General features: G+C 43.6%; 1 long non-coding RNA gene across 1 annotated transcript; it reads left to right on the top strand.

Annotated features, from left to right (window-relative positions):
• Window positions 1-2,097: 2,097 nt before the first annotated feature.
• Window positions 2,098-12,450, top strand: LOC116653027. The gene is made up of 2 exons (XR_004306405.1): window positions 2,098-10,254; window positions 10,871-12,450. It is a non-coding gene; the product is annotated as an uncharacterized LOC116653027 (long non-coding RNA).
• The last annotated feature ends 3,172 nt before the right edge of the window (window positions 12,451-15,622 follow it).

The following is a 15,622-nucleotide window of genomic DNA, read 5'->3' as shown; positions in this document are numbered from 1 at the left end:
GTAACCTTGTGAAATTTCCACATTAAAAAGCAATCACATCTTTCAAACCAGCAATGATTGTGTTTGGCATAATGGCTGCAAACCCCCAGCGTGCAGGGCCGAGCTTGTTTTCACTAAAACGAAATCAGCTTTCAAAATAAATGATCTGCAACAACATTATATTCCCCAAATCTTATAATCCTATTAACAGGGTCGATCTTTTTTTTCTGTTGCCACCAGACTGACAAGATTGGCCCCGTTTCAAGGGGGGAGAAAAAGAAAGTCAGTTGAGGATGCAGCCAAGACATGCACTGCGAGCCCAGACCCAGCCCTGCCAGGGCCTGTGGTTAGAAGCTCTTAACGACTATTGTAAGCCCTTAAATATAATCATCTGTATTTCACCTCCACCTAATGTGCTTCATGTGTAGCATGTTTATCTGTCCGCGCAGCCTTTCGAGAGGCTCAACAAGCAGCCTGTTGGGCAGAGGAGAGGTGAGCGGGCGGCCGTGCCTCTCCCGATGAATGTGACTTCTATCCAAACGACACTGCGGTGCCAACGTGGTGCAGGAAAATGCATCCAAATTAGCCCAGGCACAAATCTCTTTGCCAGAAGTGGAAATTACGTGGTAATATCAAAAAGGCAACTTTACTTACATGTAATTCCAGGTTTCTCCGCGAGTGTTTTTTTTGGAAGAAAGCCAGGAGGGCTGAATCTTGTGCTGCTTTCACTGGTCTTGACCGCCATGCCCGCGCAGCCAAGGGATGGGGCCCAGTCCTCCTGCAGGCACAGTGCACCTCAGAGCACTTTGCTGTCTTGCACAGTGGGGAAAAAGCTCAGCAATAGGCCTAGGCAGGAGAAATACTCATCATGATGCGAGACCCCTGTGCTCAGAGGCTGCTGGAGTGAGCTGAGCGTGTCTGCCGTGGTACGCTGTGTGTTCTGCTGCTGCTGATACTCCGTGGCTTGTTCAGAATGGCTTGGTGACAGCTTTATGTGAGATTTAAAACTGCAAGGTAAAAAAGGTATTGAGGCAAAGAAATGAGATTATAAAAGTGAAAGAAAAGATCATTAGTAGGTGCAGTCCCCTCTGAAACATTTCCAGTGATCTGCAAGATGAGTAAATCATCAGCCTCAGGCCAAACCTGCTGCACTGACACCTGGGGAAGTGTGCTTTGGTGGTGCTGGGAGCCACTCAGTTGGCATCACAGTCCCAGGCATCAGAAATCCAGTGCTGAGATCCCCAAGATAATCATGAAATCTAGGAAACAGGGCCTTCATTTGATCTTATTTCTGTTTCTTAAGCCTCTAGAAGATTATATGGCTGAGCTTTTCTCTGTAACAGAAGATTTGAGCCTTCAAAAAATAAACAACGGGAGGCTGATATTGTGCCAGAGTGTTTCTGCCGGGAGCTTGAATTTCAGCAGGGCAAGCAATGCCAGGGCTTGTGATGAAACGTCCGGGGCTGCAGCATGAGCAGGCCCACAGCCTGATGGGCATCTTCACATCTGGCTGCAGTTCTGCAGATATATGACCTTATTAGGAGCAGTGTGCAAGTTCCTGGCCCTCTGGATGTGGATGGCATCTGGTTTGAAAACTGCAGTTCAGGCAGGTAACTTTAGAATCAGATGCAAAAATTATTGCAGCCTCTTCCACTGTTACAGTGACTGCAACTAAAGGTAGGAACGGTCCATGTGAATTGGGATGTGGTTAACCTTCGGATGATAAATACGTCTATGGAGAATGGATCCAAATTGCATGGATTCACTGTCTTCATTAAATGCCCTCAGTGATCCTCAGGCGTGCATCCAGATAATGAAATTAGCAATGTGAGTAAGACAAGGACTTGCCTGCAGTTCCCCCAGTGCTCTCTGCTCAGGCATGGGTTCTTTTCTGACCAAATATTTCACTGCAGTGTAAAGACAGTTTCTATTGATGCTCTGAGGCATTTCTGCACATGGATTTGCCTACATTTCCCTTGCAGACCTCCTGGTGAGATCACAGCGAGGATTTGTTTGGAAATTACAGCTAGATAGTGCATGTTACATAGCTTTTTTTTTTTTTTTTTTTTTTTTTACAAGAGAAATTTCTCAAAAGGCTGCCTGGTTTCAAGTATTGAAACTTATTAAATCCAGTAACACCATTGGAGCTTGATGCGAGCGCCTAATGGTGTGCATAAAGCAGAGCAGATCCCTGTCCTCACTTCAATACAGTGCTGAGAGCTTCTGATCACTGAACATCCGTGTTGGTCAGACACTGCCTCATTGCTCCTCCTGCCAGAGCAAACCCTGCTGTGTATTTAACACTGGAGGGGCAGAGCGAATGCAGACTGCTGCATAGGGAGGTGTTGGGTTAAACACCTTGCTGAGCTGGAATCTGCAAAGGCTGGATGTGAGCACTGATGTGCAGTGCAGATGGCGGGGCTGTGTGAGCCTTTCCTTCTCAGGGCTCTATGTTCACCATGCAAGAGCCATGCTGCAATAAGAAGTGGGTGAAGGCAGGCAATGACATGGGGAGAAATCTGGCTGAGAGGAGCAAAGGGGATTGAGATGCAGCAGTCTCGCTTTTTGCTTGGGTTTTGGTGAGCTCAGGTCCTTAAGCAGATGTGATAATCATGGAGTCATAGAATAATGTCAGTGTGATGCTAGTTCCTAACTATCAAGGTTTTACCATAAACAATGGTAGGAAAAAAAAAATTGAAAAAAGTACAGGAATAATTATGAAAAATATACTGCCATTTTCCTTTTAAGAAACTTCAGCTTTTTCCTGAAGAAACAGTTTTCCAAGGCAATTTAGTCAGACAATGATAGAAGTGTATTTATGTAGCTGAAAAGATTAGTAACTCTCTTGAGAGAAAACAACAGATTCCTTCTACCCATCAGGAAACTGCTGCAAGCTGCAGCCACAGAGTGGGGGGACTGGGCCCAGAAACTGGACCTGGAGATCGGACCTTACCCTCAGCTGGGCAGGCCCTCCTTGCTCCCAGCTGTCTGTCACCGCCAGCTCTTATGTAGGCCTCAGCAGCCACGACTCTAAACGAGGAGTCCAAGGGCTCATGTTTGCACTGCAGAAGTGTTCAGTCAGCACAGCATAAACTCGTGAAGTGCTCTCCAAACAGGCAGAGGAAGGCTTGCTGAAGTTTCCTCTCCAGTTGTTCCGAAGCCTCGGCCAAAAATCTCAGTGGGATTTCCCAGAGGAATTGCAGACGGAGCTCCCTGGCACAGCAGCACAGTGCTGGGGCTGGAGGTTTGGGTATTTACTGCCTCATTGGAGAGCCCCTGGGGCAGATCCTCAGCACCCAGGACTAGGCAAGGCTGTCCCCAGTCTCACTGCACACTGTTTCCCTCGCCCTTTGTCTCCCCTCTCTGCATTATTTCCATCTTTCTCTACTTGATAGAAATCCTGCAAAGGAGATATTAGTTGAATCTCAGTGCCCAGAGTCACTTAACGATGAGGCAATCTCAGCTTTTGTTAAAAATTAAAACTCTGAGCACTTGTGATTGTAGCGAGAAGGTTGTGCATGCGAACACTGGGGCTTGTGGAACACAGATACAAACATCTAGTGCATATATCTTGAATGTCATGGTTTGGGGCTGGAAGATCGATGCTTCTGGTATCACAAGATTGTCAGTTGTCTACTTGGTTTCAAACTGAGCCGAGGAGTTGGTGTTTGTCTTTTAACATAGTTCCGACAGGATTGATTTTTCTTCCCTCTTGTTCATTTCTGGAGCCTGATGTGCTTTGTGGCTTGGACTGTGCATCTCTCTGTACCATTGTAAGACTTTATTGGTGCACATACAACTACTGGGACAACAGCTGTAAACCAGAAGCAAATTCCCATTTTCTTTTTGTTTCATACTCTGGCACGGTAGACATTATAACCTTGGTATTTTCTGAAATAATGCTTTTAAAGTCTTACATTTTCTGGTATGAAAAATATGAATAGAAAAAACAAACACCTCCAACCAGTAGCTTTTTTGGTTTAATAGCCCTTGCTGGGGTGGGTGCCTTATACCTCTTTTTGCCTGCAAAGCTACATATTTCTTTCTGAGCCTTACTCTAAACGTAGGGGTTATATTAGGCCAAAGCTGGTTGTCCTCAGCTAGATTTTATCTGTGTTTTGTGGTGGGAGAACAATCTTCCAAGAACTCTGTCTGGAGCACTCACTACCTTTCTGCAGCTTTCTCAGCTTACCCGTTCACATTTTTCTTCTCTCTCTCTCTGTTTGAAATACATGGTAGTGCTTTTAAATGATGACAAAAGTCAGTTTTTCATTACAAACGCAGGTGAAATAACAAAAAGCATAAGAAAATTCTCAGCGAGGAGAGAGGGAGAGGCTCAGGTTGTACGCCTCACATGGGCTCCACAGTCAAGAATGACAACTAAAAAGCTTCAGAGGATTTTCCATGATGTGTTTCCACCCTGCAACCCTAATTAGAATTACCACAACTCTTCCCCTGTTTGTTGTTGTTAATGTTTGATTTTATTTATTTTTTTATTGTAGATGCCAAGGTGCTATTGCAGAGCAGCCTGATGTCTGTGGTGTCTGCGTCCTTCACAGCAAAGCTGTGCCTCTGTGGGGCGGATTGGGACCTAGGGTATTTCTTACTCTTTTTTCTCACCCCACAAATTGCTGCTTTTCAGATAAACTTGTTGATATCCAGACACACTGGAATGGAATTATGAAAGGTCAAGTGGCTAAAGGTCTTTACCCTCCATTAACTAAGATACATGCTACTGTAATTAACCATAGATACCTGAGCTCCAGCCAAAAGAGACCAAGCTACAGGCTATGGACACATAAACATGAAGAAACTCCATATATATGATAATGCTTAAGGGTCAGTATAGCAGGAAGTAGCAGGTATCTTGTGACGGAAAGGTGAGTATCAGCAGGACACATCCAGCTGAACAGAGGCCACCACGAATTCCGGGAATTCTTTAATTGTCCTTTTGTTAACGTCATCTGCTTCCAACCAGCCACAGTCCTTTTCATCAGAGGGTTTGGTATCATGGTTTTACTCCTCCACTAGACTGGCTGTGCCCTGCCCTACCTCATTTTTCTTCCTGCTGGCTTTTTTCTGAGCATGCAGTGCAGCAGAGATGCAGCTCTGGTGGTGAAGCACTGGTCAGGGTAGGAGTGAAGGATATCCGTGTGGGTGACACCGGCCTCTATGGGAGATGTGATTTATTGAGGCACCCTCCTTTTCCACCAGAGTGGTGGAAGGAAGGCAGACCCCAGTGTGCCTGAAAAACATTCTGAGAAATCTTGGTAAGTGGTTTCTTGGCCTCAGTGTGGGCTTTTTCCACTTAAAGGTACAATTTAACACTTAAACTATGAATTGCTTGGTTCAGGAATTTCTGCCTTATGCCTTAAACATTGATGGCACTTAATAAATAAAGTGCAGCCTCTCTTCTGCCCCATTCTCCACTGTTTTGCTTTTCTTGTTGCTCACTCCCTCTCTCTCAGTACAGCTGCAGAACTCATATGGTTTCACTCCAGGTTACCTGGGATCACCTCTCAATCTTTCCTCGTGATAACTTCTCCCTCTGAGTTTTAATTTTCAGCACAAAAACACACAGTACTTGGAAAGTGATGATATGAAAGCAGGACGACTGGAAGAAAGGTAAAATTGAAAAGGCATGGGATTGGCTGTGTTGGCTTTTATTCGGTACACATTTATTAAAGGCATTATTTATTTAAGACATAGAGGAAGCTGCTGCGGAACGTGGCACCTCCTTTGCAGATAAATCAAGACTCCCAAAACTTCAGTTGTTAAAGTTGGTTTAAAATTTTCATAGAATATGTTCAATTTGGAGTATATTCATTAATTTTAGACATAGCTTCTTTTCAGTTAACTTCTAACTGGTTGGCATTTATTGCTACTTCACTATGACTAAAATACTCAACTGAGATGAGGCTTCCTTGTACCTGATGATGAATAGATGGGGAGTTCTCTGTCCCCAAGCAGCTTCACCTCTAGATACTCAAGGCAACACAACTTGGGGAAGGAAACACTGGGATAAAGAAATGCAGGAATTTGTCAGGATAGTGATGTGATGAGAAACTAAGTCTCCTAACACCTAAGTCTGTGCCCTTTCCACTGGGCTACAGTAATAACAGCAATGGGTCCTCCTAACAAGGAGGTAATTTTGGTATTCATAGCAAGATTAACCAGTGCACCATGTCCAGTAGAAACGACTCAGAATTCATACATACAAAGGGCACATTTGTCACAAATTCATTGAATCCTTTTAACCTTTTTCCATTTATGTCTGAATATTAACACTTTGAGACACGCAGAACTCGGGCTTAACAAGCTGAAAGAGTGAGATTATGGATGTTACCATGCTCCTTCAATTTCATTAAATAGCAGGCAAAGTAATTACCAGTTATTGAGTTCCCTCTCCTCAGAGACAAAGCAAAGGGGCTCAATTATTGCTGTGAAACCTGTGAGGGAAAAGAAATGAGACATATTAAAAAAAATAATAGTAGCAAAACCACAGTGCAAGTTTGCATTTCCAAAGGGACCATGTGCCATGCAGCCCTACAGAGAGATAAGCAGTGACTCCATACGGATGTGCACATCCTCTGGTCAACACCCAAGACCTTTGGAATGAGTCATGCGTAATGTCCAGCGAATAGAATGAGCAGAACTTAACTGCTGGATTTGACACAAGGAAACATGTATTTCCTTTGTTTCTTCTCTTGCAGGTGAGGCAGAGCACAGCAGATTGCTCAGTGGTCTGGCTTGCAAAAGAATTAGAGCTTGTTGCCAGCTTGGCAAGTCTCCATGTGTCTCAGTGTTTAGCTCTGTAGTAGCTACATCCTCTGCAAGGACCTGGAGGAATCTACCTGAGAAAGCTTTGTGCAAGGACTCCTATGAATGTGGTCTGTTTTTTTTTTCCAGGAAAAACTCAGAGCAGAACTTTCTTTTCTTTTCTACTGATGGTACTGGTTGTGTTCTTGATCAAAAGATGCATTTTAAAATGAAGCTCGTGTTATTTTTCTTAGGCACAAATAAAGCTTTTGACCATTTCCAGATGACCATGTATAAACAGTACTGTAAGGAAAATGTCAGATTTTGAATGTGAAGTTTCAAAGAGCTTCTTCACAAAGGAGAATCATCTTAGTTTGCCTGCGAGGAAATTGGAGGGGCAGGGCATGGCCACCTACCCCTGAATGCTACTCCATTTTATATGTCTTTTTATCCTTTCCTTCTGGCAGGTCATTAGTCACTATGACAAAAGTACTTACCAGATAAGTTGAAACAGGCAGCATTCACAGCAATAGGGAGGAATTCTACAAGTATTCCAAACCAGGAGTCTTTCATCTGAATCCCTTCTCTTGCTCAGTGTCTAAGCAGAGCTGCTTGCACTACAAGGACAACTGCTGTGGGTAAAACTCCTTTGCTGGCAGAGTTACCTAGATGACTCAGTAGCTCTTCTTCCCTGACAAGTCTAGCCATTTTGAAGCATGCACCTGAGCATGCTGTAGCAGTGCTAAGGGCTCTTGCAAGGAGCCGTGTGTGGTGCCTCCACGCCTGGGTGGAGCAGTGCAGAGGTACAAGAAGAAGATGCACCCAAAATATGGCCCACTCTCCTGTGGGAGCTGAGCCTCTTGTGAGGTCTCCTTGGTAAACCTAAACAATTCTGCAGAACTTCAGAGCTTAAGGGTCTCTCAGGACAAGGATGTATAGTTTCCATGACCACGTATAGTTGCCATGTAATGAAACTAGATAGGAGTATTGAACTGAACAAAATTTCTCCCTTCACATCCTCTTTGTCCCTTGTGGATGTTTACTATGAGGCCATTTGTTCAGGTGCCTGTATGAATTAGCATGTAGACACTTAAGTGTGAAATTCTGTTTATAGAATCTGCTTTCTCCATTAGAGGTGCTTTTTTCCCCCCACTTTAAGTACAGGCTCATAATATTCTCATAGTTAAAATTAAAGCTCTCTTCTAAAAATGTTTCCTGCTGAAGTTGTACAGTGTCCTCAATACCGTGACGTGAGATATTTTCCATGTTGCATTGGCTGAAACTACTATAATAGCGATCACACTTTATCTAGTGGATTTACCATGGAAAGATGGCTAGACCACTAAGAAGATGGGAATACAGCTCAAGGGCTTGGGTGGTAGGTCTTCAGGTTTCATTGTGTACATATAAATAGTCCTGAAATAAACTGTGAAAATTGCGAAGCTTTATGAAGGCAGCTTCAGGATCAAAACCCAGACACTAGACACTCCTATGGACTGCCCTGCCCCTGTCTTGCCCACAGCCAAGAAATCAAGAGGAAAAGGCAGATAACCAGCTCCAAAGCCTGGAACAGCCCTTGACAGAAAGAACATACTTGCAGCTGTCATAGCACTCTGGAGGTCCGAAGACCTTGTTTCTCTTCCTAACATTTGGATGCTGATAAGTCCCTCTGTCCTCCAGCTAAACACAGTTTTCTCTGTGAAAATGGGAGATAATGCTTGCCTCTGCAACAAGTGGAAAATCTGCATGAATCTCAACTTCTTTGATAATGATTGCTATATTAAAGCCTAATAACCAAAACTTCTGGTGCACACCCACAGTTCTCTTCAACTTTCTGTATTCATGCTACTTGCTTGAAGGTAGAATTCCACAGAGAAGCCAGCTGCATGGTCCTAATGTGGTAATTTAGGGGTTTTTGATGGCAAATGGTTCCTTTAAAAACAAACAAACAAACAAAAACAAAATCCAAACAGAAAGAAAGACAGAAGAAGAAAAAGAAAGATAAAAGAAAGAGAGAAATACTGTTCTTAATGCATGGAAAACCAGTCACTCAAAGGCCAACATTCCCTAGTTTGCATTAAAAAAAGATGTACTTGTAAAATGGAGATGATGGATGGCTTTGCTGTAGTCACCAGTCACAGCAGTAAAAGCATGAAGGGAGGCTCTTTGCTGAAAGCAAACACCAAATATCAGACAGGTTCTGGCTCAAGACCACTTTAATTGGTGATTTAAAACATGGCACCTTGCTCATCAGCTCATGGTTGTCATCTAAACTAGAATCAAAGTTAATCTGAATGCCAGAAGATCTCTACATTTCTGTATTGATTTTTCTCCTACCTTCAGTTTCCTCCAATTAAGATTCACTATTATTTTATCATGTACTTATCCTCCTTTTTAACTTTCAGCGACCAGCATTCTTTCTCTTATTTTTTATCTACCAGATCAATAACGGTGGCAATGGGGTCTTCCCTTCATAATTACTTGGTTTATGTCAACAGCACTGGGGATCCTGAAGTGGTCTTGCATCCCAACACTGTTCAGGGGCAGAGCATTTAAACTTCTAACATCAGGCAAAGATGAAGCCATTATATCCGGTAATGCTAAGGCACAAATAAGATTAAGGTAATAAATATCAAATATCAAAGCAGCTTCAACACAGCATCAGCATCAGAGTTGTGGAAAGAAAGAATTTTTCTGATTCATCAGCAGCTCCAAAGAATAAAACACTTCCTGACCACTTAAATGAGATGTTTTGTTTGATCCCCAAACGAACTGTTCTATTTTGAAATTGAGATTTAAGAAAATGTTTTCAATTTTATTTCAAAGAAAATGGAAAGGCGTCTCAAAACAAACAGTTGTTTTGCAAAAAAAAACCCAAAAAACAAAAAACCACCAACAACAACATCAACAAAAAAAGACCCCTCTGAAACTTTAATTTCAAAAATCTTAGCACAGAAGATTTTGATTTACAGGAATTTCTTAGTTTGGTATGAGAAAAAGTGGAATGAGACCTTCCTGAAAAGCTTCAGTGTTACCAGGTTTGCATTTTTCATCCATAGAAGGCCTGGTGAAAAAACGTTGCCCACTCGAATTAGTCCATCATTTCATAAGTCAGATACCATTAATTCACTTTTCCAGTAGCATTTACATTTTGAATGTGATCGTAATGCTTTCTGCAGAAGGGGACAGCCCTCCGAAAGACAAAGTCCTAAGCATTGCTGCATTCAAACCCAGCACGACCACATGGAAATGATGCAACTCAAGATTTCTATTTATTTATTATTATTTATTTATTTCAGATGGAAGCTCATTAAAAATGCATCCTAGTTTGAAAGAAAGCATGTAAGTCATCAGCTGGCTCAAGTCAGTCTATCTTCCTGTTTCTCTTATAGGCCTGCTAATACCTCTAGGCCTTAGCGGGACTGCAGTGTGCCCCTGGACTTGCCACACAGACTCAGTTCCACCTCAGCCAAAGAGGGGCCCACAGAGGAACAAACCTCAGTCTATCCAGGAAATGTAAGATGATGCTACACATTTGCCTCACTGTAGATGATCATGCCCTGCTTGCAATAGAAAGTGAGGATTCACTCTCTATTTGGCATTATGCTCACGAACGTCTCTGAGAGCAGTAGGCAACAGCTGCTTTCCAACTTTGCTTCTTTCCTCTGTTTCCAGGAAAAAATAGTTAATACGTAATTAGTGTAATTTATTTGTATCAAGAATGCCGATGTGAGGAAGATCTACACTCAGATATATACATATATATTTATCAATGTTGTGTCTGTATGACAGAAACACACCCTAGGCCATTGTATAATTACCACTCAGTCTCCCACCCCTCCTGGAAAGGTTTGGTTGAGTGCTGGGCAGCCTGGAACCATTATTGGAGTCTCATTTGGTACCTGTAGCAGTTGCTTGGTTTTTCAGCAGGGCAGAACTGGGGCTCGTGAAGTCTGTATTGCCATTAAGGCTCCAGAGACTGTTTCCAGGACTGAAATTGGAATCTGTCAATCATGTCCAGCTCCTAGGTGCATAAAAAGAAAGAAGCCTGCCAAAATCCCCACGTCTGCATGTGCTTTTTAATGACCGAATATCAAAGTATTCAAACTTAATCCTGTAACTCTTCCTGCAGGACAAACAAGCCTCTGAGTCAATTGCACATACGGAAGAGAAGCTCTTCCCCTGGAGCTGGGAGGTGTTCAGCAGCAGCAGCCCTGCCAGCCGCACGCACGTCCATCCAGCAGCGCACTGAAGTCAGAGAACAGCGGCGCGGGCTTTTTTTTTCCCTCTTGCCTCTTTGGCAAAACCAGAGTGGGTGGAGACAGACACTTTGGCTCCACGCTCACCTAAAATCCCTTTCAGACTCCCAGAGCATTGAGCAACGTGAAGGCAGCAGGTTCTGTCCTCATTGCTGCATGTTGACAGCGTGAGATGAGGATTTACCTGGATCAGCCAGTTTCCTGTGCAAGGCATGACTTGAAGGGCTGTATCAGCAGTGAGGTGAAGCAGTGAGCCAGCGCTGCTGTGACACTGGGGACACTGGGACGTGTTTCATGTGGATAAAGTTGGAGCTGCTGCTCTGAATCCCAAACTGAATCCAAGCCCGGGGCCGCCACATTAAAGCAGCGCGAGGCTCCAGATCTGGCTCACACCATCCTGCAGCACACAAGAGATCACCGTGTGAGTGGAAAGCCTCAGGAGCTCCAAGCCACAAGAAAAATGGCTGTGCTGTGAAATTCCAGCCAAAACCACTTCCATACAGCGCCTGTTAACAGCGTCTGTGCTCCGATAGTGTGATGTCCTGACCGTCTCCGATTTCATACCTGTTTTCAACCAAAGGAAGATTTGTGTCATTTCCATGCTTGGATGGCCCCAGGTTGACCTTTCCTACCCATGTGAAGAAAATGGTCAAGCCCAACAAGTTGTGGTTCAGGGTACATGGAATTAAAGCTGGCCCCCAAGTGTGAAACTGCAACGCGCTGCTTTCTTCTGAGACAGATTTGCCAAGCTGAAAAGGTTCTGGAGGCAAACGGATTACACCAGACGTGAACCTGTCTTGCTGTGTTTTGTAAAATATTGGGTGTGTAGGATACAGCTGCCTTCAGGCACGTTCAGCCTGCAGAACCTGTTCACCTTGGTTCTAAATAAGATTTACTGCCCTCAACTACATCACAGGAGCTCTGCTCTCAATCAGGGACATATATGTGATATTAAAAACATTTCTAGCATTGCTTTAAACTGTTCAGAAGTGAAAAGAGATGATTTCCTGCTTCAGAAAGCATCTGAGGGGAGCCTGAGGACAAAGGCACGATGCCAGGGTACAGTACTCAGCTGAGATTCACTGCATTTGCAGTGGTTTAAGATGGATGTCATTTCTTACATAAAGATCACACAAAATTCACTGATGTGTCAGGCTCAGTACAACTGTTCCTTGCAAATGGAGCACCTGCTACTGCCTGTTTAAGCACAGAAGCCCACATGCACATGGATGCCTGCATCTACTCATGGACACCAAAATATTGCTGACGCTAAAAGTAATCCTGAATGACTGAGATTCTCATTCCATTTCAATGGTGAACAAAGAACACCAGTAGCAAAAGCTCTTGCTTCTGTTCTGTGGTCATAATGTACTTCTCTGTTCCAATCAGTGCCGGGTAGATCTGTAGATTCATAACCATGATTAAACTATAAATAACCTCTCCAAATCCCTAATTAAGTTGTTTGTTTTTTGTTCACTCGGATACATCACGTGACATCACAGATGTAAACTTTTATGTACCATTTCAAATGTTAAATGTACTTGGAAATCCTAAAGCAAAGAACTACTGGGAAATGCAGACAGAAGCAGTAGAAAAGCCAGATCCAAATATCTGAGCAGCTTGGCTATGGCTGGCCCAGTCTGCAGCTATCTCACAGGGCAGCTTTGAGATGCGAGGTGTTTGGTGCCGCGTCCTTGAGATCATCAGGTGCACTTCCCGCAGTGACTCACTGATGCGTTTGGACCTGAGGGGAGGAGGTGAAAGGGAGAAGGGCTGTGTGTATGTGTGGGGACATGCACAGCAGTTTGAGGCATGTAACGCAGTGATGAATCAAGACAGGAAGAGTATTCCATGCAGTTACCAGAGAGCCGTCAGCACAGGGCAGCTTGCTCTGCTGCAGGTCACTGCATGGACAGCCCTGGGCAGAAGGAGTGCTTTCAGGTAGGATCTGGGGCAGCAGGCCTGGAGGTGCAGGGAGTTGAAATCCTCACTGGGAGAAGTGGGATGCTTCATAAAGCAGTGGGTGGTGCTGAAGGCGAGGGACTGGAGATGAGAGTTTGGCAGTCTTTTAGAAGAGTTTAAGACTTTGCTTCTAAATCTGTTACTTGTTACTGACAAAGAGGGCAAGAATGAGATTCTGATCTCCGTGATGTCTCTGCAAATATGGGTATCTCCGCTGATTCCACGTAAATCTGGAGGAGATAATCTTGCACCACTAAATGGTGAAACTCCCTATGATTCAGTAGAGTTGAGAAATCAGCTTGCAGAGGCTCCAGCAGCACAATCTCAGTGTGTCAGGGTCCAGCTGTGTTCTTAACTGGATCATGATTAGTGACTTTCACCCAAATAAAATATGCTATAGTCACAGCTAGGATCTGGGCTTGAGTATGCTTTGAAGTGAAACTGTGCTTTGGAAATAAACACTCACAGAAAATCATAGAATCATATAATTATTTGAATAGGAAGGGACCCTTAAAACTTATCTAATATATAAATTTAGCTTGTTCTTGCATTCCACATGACACACAGGACAATAGGATGAGAAAGAATCTTCCAGGGCCACCAGACCCAGTTGTAGGCAGTGCTTCAAGGTCTGTCATGAAGAGGGGAAATCAAAGTGGTACACAGCATCTGAGATAAAATCTCAACGAGTACTTGTAAAATTTCAATAGTACATCCTCATCCCCTTTAGCCTCTAGTTAATATGGCTTCTGCAAACACGGGTGCAAATAGAGTGAGAGCACTGATTTGGAATCAACCCGAAGCTAAGTGTGAATGGCACATGGATACTATGGGTAAATTTATGGTGTTTGAAAATAGTTCAGCTTCTGTCAGTATTTGTACTTCAGAGTATTCAGAAGATGAGAAGACGAAGTCTTGGTGTTACTTTAATTATAATACACTGTGAAAAAAGATTTCTATTATGATATTAAGATTTGATCCAGCATTTAAAATGACCAGATAACAGCTGTTCCGTTATCACACCATCTGTAAAGCTTCTTGAATAAACTGTAGTCAGCAAAGCTGATAGCACCATTAACAGGCCAAGAGCCTAGTATAAAATCCATCTGTCTATTAATTATCCCCTACACTTGTAGGCAGCTGTCTAGGCCAGTGCTTTAATTGAGGGATCACCTTTCCTCTTTAGCATCCTAACTTCTGTGCTGGAAGGACTCCTGCAAAATTCATAAATAATAAAAAAATTCATCTTAACATCTAATCTAAGTCTCACCTCTGTTGGTTTTAAGCCATTTCCCTTTGTCCTATCCCTATCTGTACATGTAAAAAGTTGCTCTACCTCCTGTTTATAAGCTCCCTGTAAGCAATAAAAGGCCACAATGAGGTCTCCCAAGAGCCTTCTCTTTTCTACACTCACCAAGGCCAGCTCCCTCAGTGTGTCTTTGTAGGAGAGCTGCTCCAGCCCAGAAAGGTAAGGTGAACATTCAGCTCTGATGCCACTTACTTTCTTACTTGGACACTTAACAAAAAGAAGAGAGTTAATTTAATTGAACTCAGCGGCTGAAAGAAGGAATTTATTCTCCTACAGAACTGGTATGCAGTGAGGTTGTTACAGGCCAAGATGCAAAAGAATTTCATCAGCATTCACACTCTCAGGGTCACTCCGGATCATCCCTCAATACCAGCAGGGCAGTGTAGTGCTGCTGCCAGCCCCATCTTCCCACATGCCCAGCTGGCTCAGCGTGTCCTGCGTCATCTGGTCTGACAGGAGGCTCATATCATGGAACGAGATAGCACAGAGACTGTGTCATTCTCATTGTACTCAGGGCTCTTTCCAGCCAACAGGACATGGCTGCCCCTTAATGACTTCTCTGACCTTCCTGGTGCTGGAAAGGAGAATTTGCTGTACAGACATGACATATGTAAAAAAAGGCATTCACTTGGTTGATCATGGACTCACATTGTCTTCCCATGACACTGGGGAATCTACACCGCAAGCAGAGCTCACTAGAACCCATCCCATGCAGCACATCACCTGCTCCCCAAAATCAGATGGGACACCTGAATTTATAACTCCCTTTCACCTTATTTGTAATCATATTAATTAATAGTTATTGGACTAGAAAGTGTTTGTGTCTTTCTTGGGATCCAGAGAGAAGTGGTACCTCCCAATATGCAAGAAAAAGGAGGGGATGAGAATAGTGGAGGAAGAAGAAAGGAGGGAAGACACGGTGTGTCCGTCTCCTTGGCAGGCTCCAGCCTGCTTTAAGATAAAGCTAGAACCAGTGACAAAACACCTTTAACATTTCTGTGGTGTTTATCCTTCTTTGCAATAAAACTTAACCAGCATTTACACAAGCTGACCTTAAACAGTTTTACAGTTTCCACGCATTCCTGTTTTATTTTGTATCTTCTGATGGTTTTCTTCCCACTTCACAAACATAACGTCACAGCCCAAGTTCTCTTTGATGGCATCGTGTTTCCATGTAGTTCCCTTGCCTCTCCCGGCAGCAGGTGACATTGTCCATGCATGCCAGTAGTGATGGTGACAGCTCTTCTGACCCTCGTCATCAGGGTAGATGAGAAACTGAGGGCTGAATATTGTGAAATCACTGCTCACTCTGGGAAAGCATCTGTAGAAGAATGTGGGGAGCTGTCTTCCAGGC

This window comes from Coturnix japonica, chromosome 2 (genome assembly GCF_001577835.2).
Source record: "Coturnix japonica isolate 7356 chromosome 2, Coturnix japonica 2.1, whole genome shotgun sequence".
Classification (NCBI taxonomy): domain Eukaryota; kingdom Metazoa; phylum Chordata; class Aves; order Galliformes; family Phasianidae; genus Coturnix; species Coturnix japonica.
Note: the sequence above shows the minus strand (reverse complement) of the source record. Positions and strands in the feature narration are given on the sequence as shown.